We start from the raw sequence: 10,582 nt of genomic DNA on the forward strand, positions 1-10,582 counted from the left end.
CTAATTGTATACAGCTTCTAATTATGTCTTAGAGTTCTAATTGTATACAGCTTTTAATTATAGCCTTTGATGCACTTTGAGGCTCAACTATAAATAGAGACCTCTTTACTCATTGTAATTCACTAAGTTATTAATAAGAATTTTGAGAGTATTCCCTCAAACTTTTCTCTCAAGTGTTCTTACTTTTGTTCATTTTTCAAGGCTCGTTCTTACTTCATTCTTCTGCTGTTCTTAGCGAAAATCTTAAGGGACTTCTATTGAATCCTTTATTGTTGTGAGTTAAGTTGACTTGGACGTTTTTGCTGTTGAATCCTTTTTCTTTGCAAGTTAGGCTGACTTAGGCGTTTTAGGCAGAGAAACTGCCTAAGGCCGCACGGATCGCATGGGAAAACTCTAAGTCCGTGACACTAGGACACCTGAAACGCCAAAAAAAGAAAAAAAATATCTAAACAACTCTTCTCCTTCCTTCTTCTACTTCTGTTGAGCATGAAACCTCTGTATCAGCCGTACTAGAGACATATTTTCTCCTAAGATCGTATCTTACTAAGATCACGCTCTTTCCGAAATGCGAGTTCATCGGCTCAAAACATCACAGCACTGGACTCGCTTTTCCTCTAACCACCATGAATGTTGTTTCTTCTCTCATGATTTATCAAAATCTCCACTGCATGCGGCGCTTCCTTTATCCAAAATCGAGGATGCTCGTAGCGCCCTCCTTCTTTCGCCATCGTATGAGCCGCTTTGTTAGCCTCCCTAGGTATATGCTTGAAACACATTCTTTTAAATCTATAACTTCTTCTCTTAATTTCTTTAATCAAGCTGCTAATACACGATCTATCTTCATCCACAGAGTTCAGTTTACGTATTATGGTTAACGCATCCCCTTCAATGCAAACTTCTTGGAACCCTATATCTTCAGCCAAAATAATGGCTTGCAGATACGCCCTCGCCTCAGCCATCACTGGATCTGTAATATTTTCCCATGGGTGGTACATGCTACCATTATTAGACTTTTTTTGTTTCGCGCTATGATCCCTGAGATAGAACATTTTGTTATTTGATTAAAGGAAGAGTCAAAGTTGATTTTTATGGTGTTATTAACCGGTGGTTCCCAAACTAAATGTCCAACGTCACATGAGTTCTTTAATCTCTCACTCTCAACATTTGTCTCTGCATAGTAGGCCTTAATAAATCCCACAACTTCAGTAACTGACTCTCGTACACCATCATGATAAAGCTTATTACGATTATGCCAGATTGGCCAAAATGTAATGGCTCTAATTTTACATGCATCTAGGCTCTGGTTTTCAAATTCTGTTGCTAACCACTTCTTCCAACTGTTCTCTCTGTTGCATGTTGGGACTGCCATTCCCAAACCCCGCAAGACTTGCTGCGTGAATAAGCAACGTCTAAATAGGTGATCCGCCGATTCCTCTTCAGTTTGACACATCGGACACCAAGTGTTGACAACCAAATTCTGGGCTTTTAAATTATGTAAAGTAGGTAGAAAGTCATTAGCAAATCTCCATAGAAAAATTCGTATTTTGCTTGGAATTTTGAGCTCCCAAAGCCTTGTAAAGAAAGTAGTAGGGATTTCATTATTTAATCTTGTACCCCCCTCTGTAATGAGCCATCTATAGCCACTTTTAGCTGTATATATCCCAGTATTGTCGCCACGCCATACTAGAACATCCTGTATCCTGTTGTTCACCAACGGAATTGAAATTATATGCTGCAGTTTCTCTTCTCCGAACAGCGTGCGACTAATTCCTTGTTTCCAGGTATAATCTTCCTTGTTAATTAAATCCGATACTTTAGAATATCTGATATCAATATTTTGACGTTCAACTCTACCACTGCCAGGTCCAGGAAGCCACCTATCATTCCATATGTTAACTGAATCTCCGTTACCAATTCGCCATCCCACTCCTTCCTCGAGAAGATATCTAGCTCCCAGAATACTTCGCCAGGTATACGAAGGGTAAGCGCCTAACCCTGCACTCATAAAATCCCCCTTCGGAAAATACTTGGCTTTCATAACACGTGCAAACAAACAATCAGGTTGTGTGAAAAGTTTCCATCCCTGCTTCGCTAACAGGGCCACATTAAACTTTGACAAATCTTTAAAACCCAATCCTCCCTTCGCTTTGGGGATGCATAAAGCTTTCCATTTGCACCAATGAATCCCTTTTTTTGTTTTAGAATTCTTCCACCAGAATTTACTCATTAAATTCTCGAGTTCTTGACAAAATGAAATTGGTAACTTAAAACATTGCATTGCATAAACCGGAATTGCTTGGAAAATAGATTTTAACAATACCTCCTTTCCTCCAGCCGATAATAGTCGCACATTCCAATTATCCAATAATTTCGCACAGCGCTCTTTAATGGCCACAAAAGCATGCTTTTTTCGACGACCCACCATAGTTGGCAACCCCAAATATTTCTCTGGATTATTAGAAATTCTTACTCCCAAAATCCTTCCCACTTGATCTTGTGCACCCAAATCAACATTACCGCTAAAGTAAATAAGTGACTTGTCAAAATTGACCAATTGCCCAGAAACCTCTTCATAATCTTTAATCACACTTTTCATTCGATTTGCTCCTTCAGCTGAAGCTTCTCCAAACAGTATACTATCATCTGCAAAAAACAAATGTGACACTGGGACTTTACCTCTTCCCATCGTTGTCCCAATAAGACTTCCTTCCCTTTTTGCAAGTGCAATCAGCCTTGAAAATCCTTCCGCACAAATGAGAAATATAGCTTAAAATTGAATTACATAGATATGGTGAAAGTACAATTTAACATTAATACAAAAATCTAATTTTAATTTTAATAAAACATTATTAATATTTTTAACATTTCATATTATTTTTGTATAGTAATATAATAAATAAAATATTTTTACCACTTCAAAAGTTCTCTAAATTTATCATTTATATATACTAAAAATCTTATCACATGCGATATCGTGTGGAAATCATAAATTTAGAATATAAATATGTGTTTAAAATAACATATAATAAATAATAAAACGCATGGTTTAAAAATAATTAACAATAATATATTTTATGTTAAAAGTTAAAATTTTAAAATTTATTCAAGAATTCTTATCAATTTAGTGGTAAATAATTTGTTTATAAATCCATTAAACACATGTTCAATCGGTAAATATATTAATTTTAGTTCTTTTATTTAAAAACTATATAAAAGTATGAAAAGATAAAAGACCAAGATAATAATAGTATTGATTTAATAAAAGGGTATTTTAGTAATTTCTTAATCAAGTTGGTATCCAATTAACTCGCGACCAACTTGGTTAGGGTTTTATTAATAGTATAGATAGATATATCATAGATTATTACTATTATTATTTGGCATAATGATTTATTTGGCCTCTAATTTTACAAAACAATCGTTTTAACCTTCTATTTAATTTTCTGTTTCCTTTTTTTTTAACTTTTAAACTTGCATTGTTTGTCAAATCACTCAAAATGGATAGAAAATGTAACATTTGTTAACTTTGCTAACATGCCATCCACGTGAAAGTCCACATGTAAGTTACGTCAGTAATTAATTAATTTTTAAAAAAAATTATATAATCTTTATACTTTTTATACTTTTTTTTATAGTTTTCTAATAATTTTTATATTTTTTGAATTTCTTTATATTTAAAAAATAATTAATTGCTAATATATCATCCACGTGTATGCCATGTCAACAAAGTTAACAAATACTTTTTCATCCATTTTGGGATGATTTGACAAACAATGCAAGTTGAAGAGCTAAAAGTGGCGAAAATTTAAATAGAAGGCTAAAATGATTTTTTTTTTGTAAAGTTAGATGATCGAATAAGTCATTATGCCTTATTATTTTGATAAAGGAATAGAGCAGGGGCGAAGGCAGAAAATTTTTTTAGGGGGCCGAAATTAAATTTTAAATTTTAATAGCTTATATCTTTATAAGTTTTAAAGAATTAAATCAAATTTTTATCATTTTTAGGTGAGCCAAAATGAAATTTTACCTTTACTAATTTAATATTTTAAAAATTTTAAAGGGCCTAAATGATCAATTTTCCATCTTAAGGGAGGTCGGGCCCCTGCCAGCCCCCCTAGATATGCCACTAGAATAAAGGAAAAGGTTATCTAAGTTTAAATTTGAGATTTGATGTTCAAATAATTTTTTTTTGCCCAATTTGGCACTTGAACTTACAAATTTTCCTAATTTAGCACCTAAACTTTTTTGGGGTCCAATTTGGCAATGTAGTATCTAAGCTTTTTTAATATATAATTTGGTACACAAACTTATTAAATGATATACAAATTACCTAAAATACCAATGGTGTTAAAAAATTGTGTTATCTTTGCAAAAATATCGTCAATATTAGACGAAATTCATGTTAGAAATTAAGCATTGAGCTCTTAACAAATTAATATTAAATAAGAAAACAAGAGTTCTAAAATCTTATAATAAAAGAAAGTCATTATTTTAAGTTAATAAAATGAAATAAATAAATAAAGTTAAAAGTAATTGAACATTTATAATACAAAAATATCATGTCATTTGCCACGTGATGATCATAAATTCATTATTTTTGCCACCTCAAAAAAACATTAAGTACAAAATTAATAAAAAATCAAATTTAGGTACCAAATTAAAAAATTATAAAATTCAAGTATCAAATTGACAAAAAATCTCAAATACCAAATTTTTAAAAAAGTCATACCAAATTTATATTAAGCTATATTTAAACAACACAAATCATTTGAAATGTATGATTTAATTTTAAATTACATTTTGAAATATTTTTATTTGAACATATATTTTAAAAATATTCATCATTAAAACTCATAAATATTATAATTAAAGATGATACGTTCTTATTTATTAAGGAAAATGTTAACCAATGATTGGCGAAACTGTGCTTACATGTCAGAGACAGATCGTGTCACTCCACGCGTCCGACCAAAATTACGGACACCAAAGTCCACCACATGCCGTTTCAAAAATTGTACATGCACAAGGTTATTCATGTACATATCACATCGTTGGTTAGAAAAATCGAAAAAAAATAAAAAAATTGTTATTACTCTGATCTAATTTTATTGATATGGATATTGTTGTTAATCTAGGAGGACGTGGATTTGAGTGTGCTGAAGCGTATTATCCTCCTATTTGTAGGTTGAAAGGGGGTATGGATAGTTCTAAGTATTGTATTAAAAAATAGATATGATTAAAACCTATAATGATATTATTCAAAAAAAATATTAAGACGTTTTCTACTGCAATATTACAAATTTGTTTATTTTTCCTATTATATATCTTTAAAAGAATTGAAATATTTTTTGGACTACGCGTTGAGTTATATTGTAAAATATGGGTAACTAAATTTTATTACCTTAAATGGAATCAAATTAATAATTATGTAATGATTAAATAACCTCAACATTCACAGGTCTTGAGTTACTTGTAATATCTAAGTAATAAATTAAATTTTATCGTTGAAAGTTAAATCCTAATAAATACAAAAGGACTTAGGCATCAACTATTGTTGAGTTCCTTTTAATTAACTCCAAATTCGGAGTAATGTACATTATCTGATGTCAAATGAAGAGCATCTTCGACTTAGAAACCATCTAGATGTAGCATTTTTTTGAAAGTGGCTCAAGTTCCTCATATTCCAACACAACCGTCTTTGATTACAACCTTGATGGAAAGGTGGAGATTAAAGACTCTTACCTTCTACTTTTTTTTATGGTGAACCAACGATCAAGTTGGAAGATGTAGCCCTAATCCTAGGCCTTCCAATTGAAAGAGTTGTTGTCACTAGCAGTGTGGCTGGATTTGACTTTAAGCTAGAAATGACGAGGCTAATTGGTCATTATCAAGTCGACTATGATGATTTCAAATGCGGTTGAATGAAGTTCCTATGGTTGCATAATTAGTTGAGCATATAGATGAAGAAATTTTTGGATCAATTATGAAGCGCCACATGTCAAGTCAAAATTACTATGGGTTAAGCCGGAATTACAATAAATTAAAGTGGTGACATTGTGACATAATTATTTTTCTCTAATTAATTTGAATTAATTAAGAGATAAATGATAAATTTTGTAGTATCACTGATTAAATAAAAATAATTAAATGATAGTATTAAATGATTATTCTATCTCTAATTAATTAAATTAATATGAGATAAATAATAAAAAGAGTTTAATTCTTATACAATACTCAAATGAAGAATTTAAATTCTATAAGAATACTCTCTTTTACTTGTCTAGCTTGTCCTCTAAAAGAGGGTCACCTCCAAACCATTCAACACATTCACAGTGCCACCCTAGAGAAAATTCCTATTTATTTGGTCCAACTAATTACTTACCAAAATAGATAATGGAGCTGATTGCATCGTGCAAAGTGGAATTGCAAATGTCGTTGATTTAATCAGAGTACACTCCCAACTGGAGAAATAGCTTTACCTTTCCAATCGCTCAATTTCTTAAGGATTTTATCAACAATATGCACATAAGTCTATTTCCTTACCTGACCATGAATAATCGGTATGGTGAGATAAATTCCTAAATCATTAGCAAGACGGATGCCACAAGCAACACTTAAGGTGAGAGCTTCTGCGTGTTATACATTAGGAGAAACAAACAATTTAGACTTAAAAAAGTTAATAGATAGTCTAGACGCGGTACTAAATTCATGCAGGCAGTCTTGGATGATACTCAATTGATATGGAAAACTTTGACCTATTTAGATTAGATTTGTCCATGGGTCGGGACACTTAGCTCGACCTGAAAGTATGCTCAAAAAGTAGGAGTAGTTGGGCAAAAAAATAAGAACTGCACGAAGGTATTCCCAAAAAATAAGTACTTTTAGTCTTCATTGGAACTGTATCTTTACTCACCCTAACTATATTATTAATTGATAGTTGCACTTGTTTTAGTCAAATTTTTAGTTAATTTCGCGACCAATCAAGGAAGCAAATGATGAAATAGGTTTTCAAGTTTATATAAAGAACTCAATTACTTAGTTTATAAAAGCATCAAGTATTGAGTATTCATTATATTTGACTTTTTTCTAATCCCTCTCTTTCTATTGTTGGCAATATTTTCTCTTGTATTTAGATTTAGAGTTTTTGAGAGGTGTAATTAAATTTTTTTCTTTCGAAACACAGGTGTACTTGAGTTTTTTGGTTGAGAGGATAGTTTGTGAATTGTAATAATTTTTACATAGTGATTTTTCTTTGTTGTTTTTTATAATGGTCGTGGGTTTTTTCAATTTGGGAAATTTTCTCCTAAATTTTTGTGTGTATTTCTTTCAAGTTTATTTCTTTATCTTTGATCATCAATTTGATCATCAAAGTATTTCAAACGCCGAAAAAGAGGTTGATCATAATAGAAATCGAACTTATTTTAAATATAACTCTTTTTGTCACTTCGCTTATTGATTGCAGTCGTAAACCAACTAAAAATTCGATAAAGACAAGTGCACCTATCAATTAATAGTATAGTTACGGTGAGCACGGATATTGTTCCCACGAAGACTAAAAGTATTAGTAATTATCATTTTTCTATTATTTAACCGAAAAATTGGAGTGATTGATTATCAATCTGAATTAAACAATTTCTTCACTTAGTATCTTGGTCTGTAGAAATCCCTAAATTATGCTAATAGCTCTTTCTAGAGTAAGAGTAACTGATTTTAGGTTGATTAATTAAAAAAATTTTCTAATTAAAACCTCTATTATCACATTAACTCGACATTTGGATCCCCCTATTAGATTTGACTCTAATCTGGTAGATTTATGTTGTCTTGTGTCTAGGATTGCATGCAACTCCACTTAATTATGCTAGACCTACTCTTAAACAGAGTCTATTCCTCTTGTGATTCAAGCACATCTAACATGGATTAATAGTCTAGAAATATTAAACTAAGAATTAAGCACACATAATTGAGAACAAGATCTAAGTATATATTGAATAAAACAGAAATCAAAAAACAGAATTCATCATAAGGTTCATCTCCCCTAGGTATTTGGAAAATTAGTTCATAATCGCAAATAAAAACATCTCAAAGATAGTATAACCACAAAGAACAAAGAAATAAACTTCAAAGAAATCAAAAGGAGATCTTCAATCTTGATGGAAATCTGCTTTAGAGTCGGCTTCAATAGTGTTTTTTGAGTTGTTTTCTTGAATATCCTATGACGGCCTCACTCCCCTCTTCTTATATTTTGTATATATAAGTCTTAAAATGTCCGAAAAACCTAAAAATTACGTTTTTTAGTGTTTTTAGAATGCAATTCATGAAATCCACACAGTCTGGCACATGGCAGTGTGGCTCACACGGCCGTGTGTCCAACTCGTGTGGCTCCTGAAACTTGTTCCGATTTTTGCTCCTTTTTCTCCTAAATACTCTCCTAAGTATAGAAACATGAATTTAAAGGATTAGGAGCATAAAATTCATCATTTTACATCGAATAATTATCTAAACCTGCATTAACAATGAGACTAAAACATGTTACTTTTGACATTTATCACTTATGAATTTTTTATAAACATAAATAATAAAATTTTAAATGATATGACGTAAAAATAATAAACTATTTTATTTTTCGTCATAATATTTTATCAAATAAATTTAAATGACATGACATAAAAAATAATCATAAAACTATTTTCATTTTCTTTCATCATAATGTTTTATCAAATAAAATATCATGTCATTTCAATTGATGTAGCACTTTTGTTCATGTCATGTAATTTTTATTTTTAAAATTTACAAAATTCTTCAGATCACATATTTTATGAGATAATTCTTTCAATAATTAATTTTGTTGGAGTTTATTTCAAAATAAAATGAAATACTAAATTTGCACCCAAAATTTAATAACAAATTTAAATCGTTGAAGATAATAGAGTTATAAATTTATTTTTCCACCAACAATTTTGGGTACAATAGTAAGATATATATGTCATATTTTTAACAAGAGAACATAAATTCGAACTTTTGAAATGAAATTTTAAGAGAAATGATCACAAACCCTAAACATGAAAAATACAAAAAAAAACTATCTTTACGCTTTGTTTCTTTGTTTGCTTACACATACATACTAGATCATGATACACCTACTATATAAGTGAAAATTTTATGTAACAATTTTAAAACAAAAATTAATATAATTTTAGTCGAAATGATAAAGTTGAATTATTAAAAATTATAATGTTTTAGATTCCAATCTCATCATGGGCAAATATTTTTCTATATTTTATATGAAAAATAAAATTGTCCTCAAAGTAATATCTTATGCTTTGTCAAAATATTTTAGTAAATTTTCCACAGATCGATTTAAATCCAAGGGTTACACTAATAATTGTATTGCATGAAAATTACTTATTTAAAATATAATTATACGTGTAAAAATAATAGCCAATAAATAATGAAACATATGATTTGAAATTAATAATATATATTATATGTACAAAGTTAAAATAAGATAAATTAATTTAGATTGTGAGTAAAAAGAATCTTAAATAGGTAAATACAATTGCTAAGAATATTAAATATATTCCAATTTTTTTCGGCTTGTATTGCCATTATCTATAGCATGTTAAAATGTTATAACTTATTTTATGTATAAGTGGATATTTTAGTCATTTTCCCAACTGAATTGGTGTCACAAGTTAATTAGACACCAACTAATTAGTCAAGGTTTAAAGTTAGTAAATGTCGAAACCATTTTTATTTTTTTTTTAAAAACAAAAATTAGTTGTCGATTTTAAAAAATAAAAAATTGGGAGTCGCCACCAATCTTTTATTGAGGTGTGATTGGATCACCTAAAAACGGCTTTGGTCTACGAGTTTTAGAAAAACGGATCCGGGAGTCGGTTACGTTCGAGGAAGGATTAGCACCCTCGTAACGCCCAAAAATTGGTACCAAATTGATTAATTAATGTCTTAATGTCGAGAGTTGAAAAATACGTTCCTTAATTAAATTGAGTTATTAAGACTCCCTCATTTCGAAACAGAAAATATCACACCCAATGCGTTAGGGCACGATATTTTATTTTTTCAAGATGAGTTTGTCCAAAAGGTTTGTGTGATAAAATTTAAAAGAAATATTCAATTGTTTAAGATTTATGACGAAACCGCGGCCCAATACGTTAGGGCACAATTTCTCAACATCCCAAACATTGAATATTTCCTTTATTAATATATATATATTTAAAAAAATCTTTGTCTCGAGAAATCAATACGTCACATCCAATGCGTTAGGACACAACATATTAAATTCCAAACAACAAGTTTTTTCATTTTATTTTTGATCAAAGAGCAACTCTCGATTGTTAGATTTAACAAAGAAAATTGGAACCCAATACGTTAGGGCTCAATTTTCTTGAAAATCCTAAATACGAGTATTATCCTTATTTTGAAAAGTTCTATTTTTAAATTCGAGTAAAAATGATGATGTAATGTTATATTGAATGTATGTATAAATGTTGCAATAACAAACACAACAATTGTATAGAAATAATATAAATAGTAAATAAACGAAATTAATATAAATAATAAA

Source organism: Gossypium raimondii, chromosome 13 (genome assembly GCF_025698545.1).
Source record: "Gossypium raimondii isolate GPD5lz chromosome 13, ASM2569854v1, whole genome shotgun sequence".
Lineage (NCBI taxonomy): Eukaryota > Viridiplantae > Streptophyta > Magnoliopsida > Malvales > Malvaceae > Gossypium > Gossypium raimondii.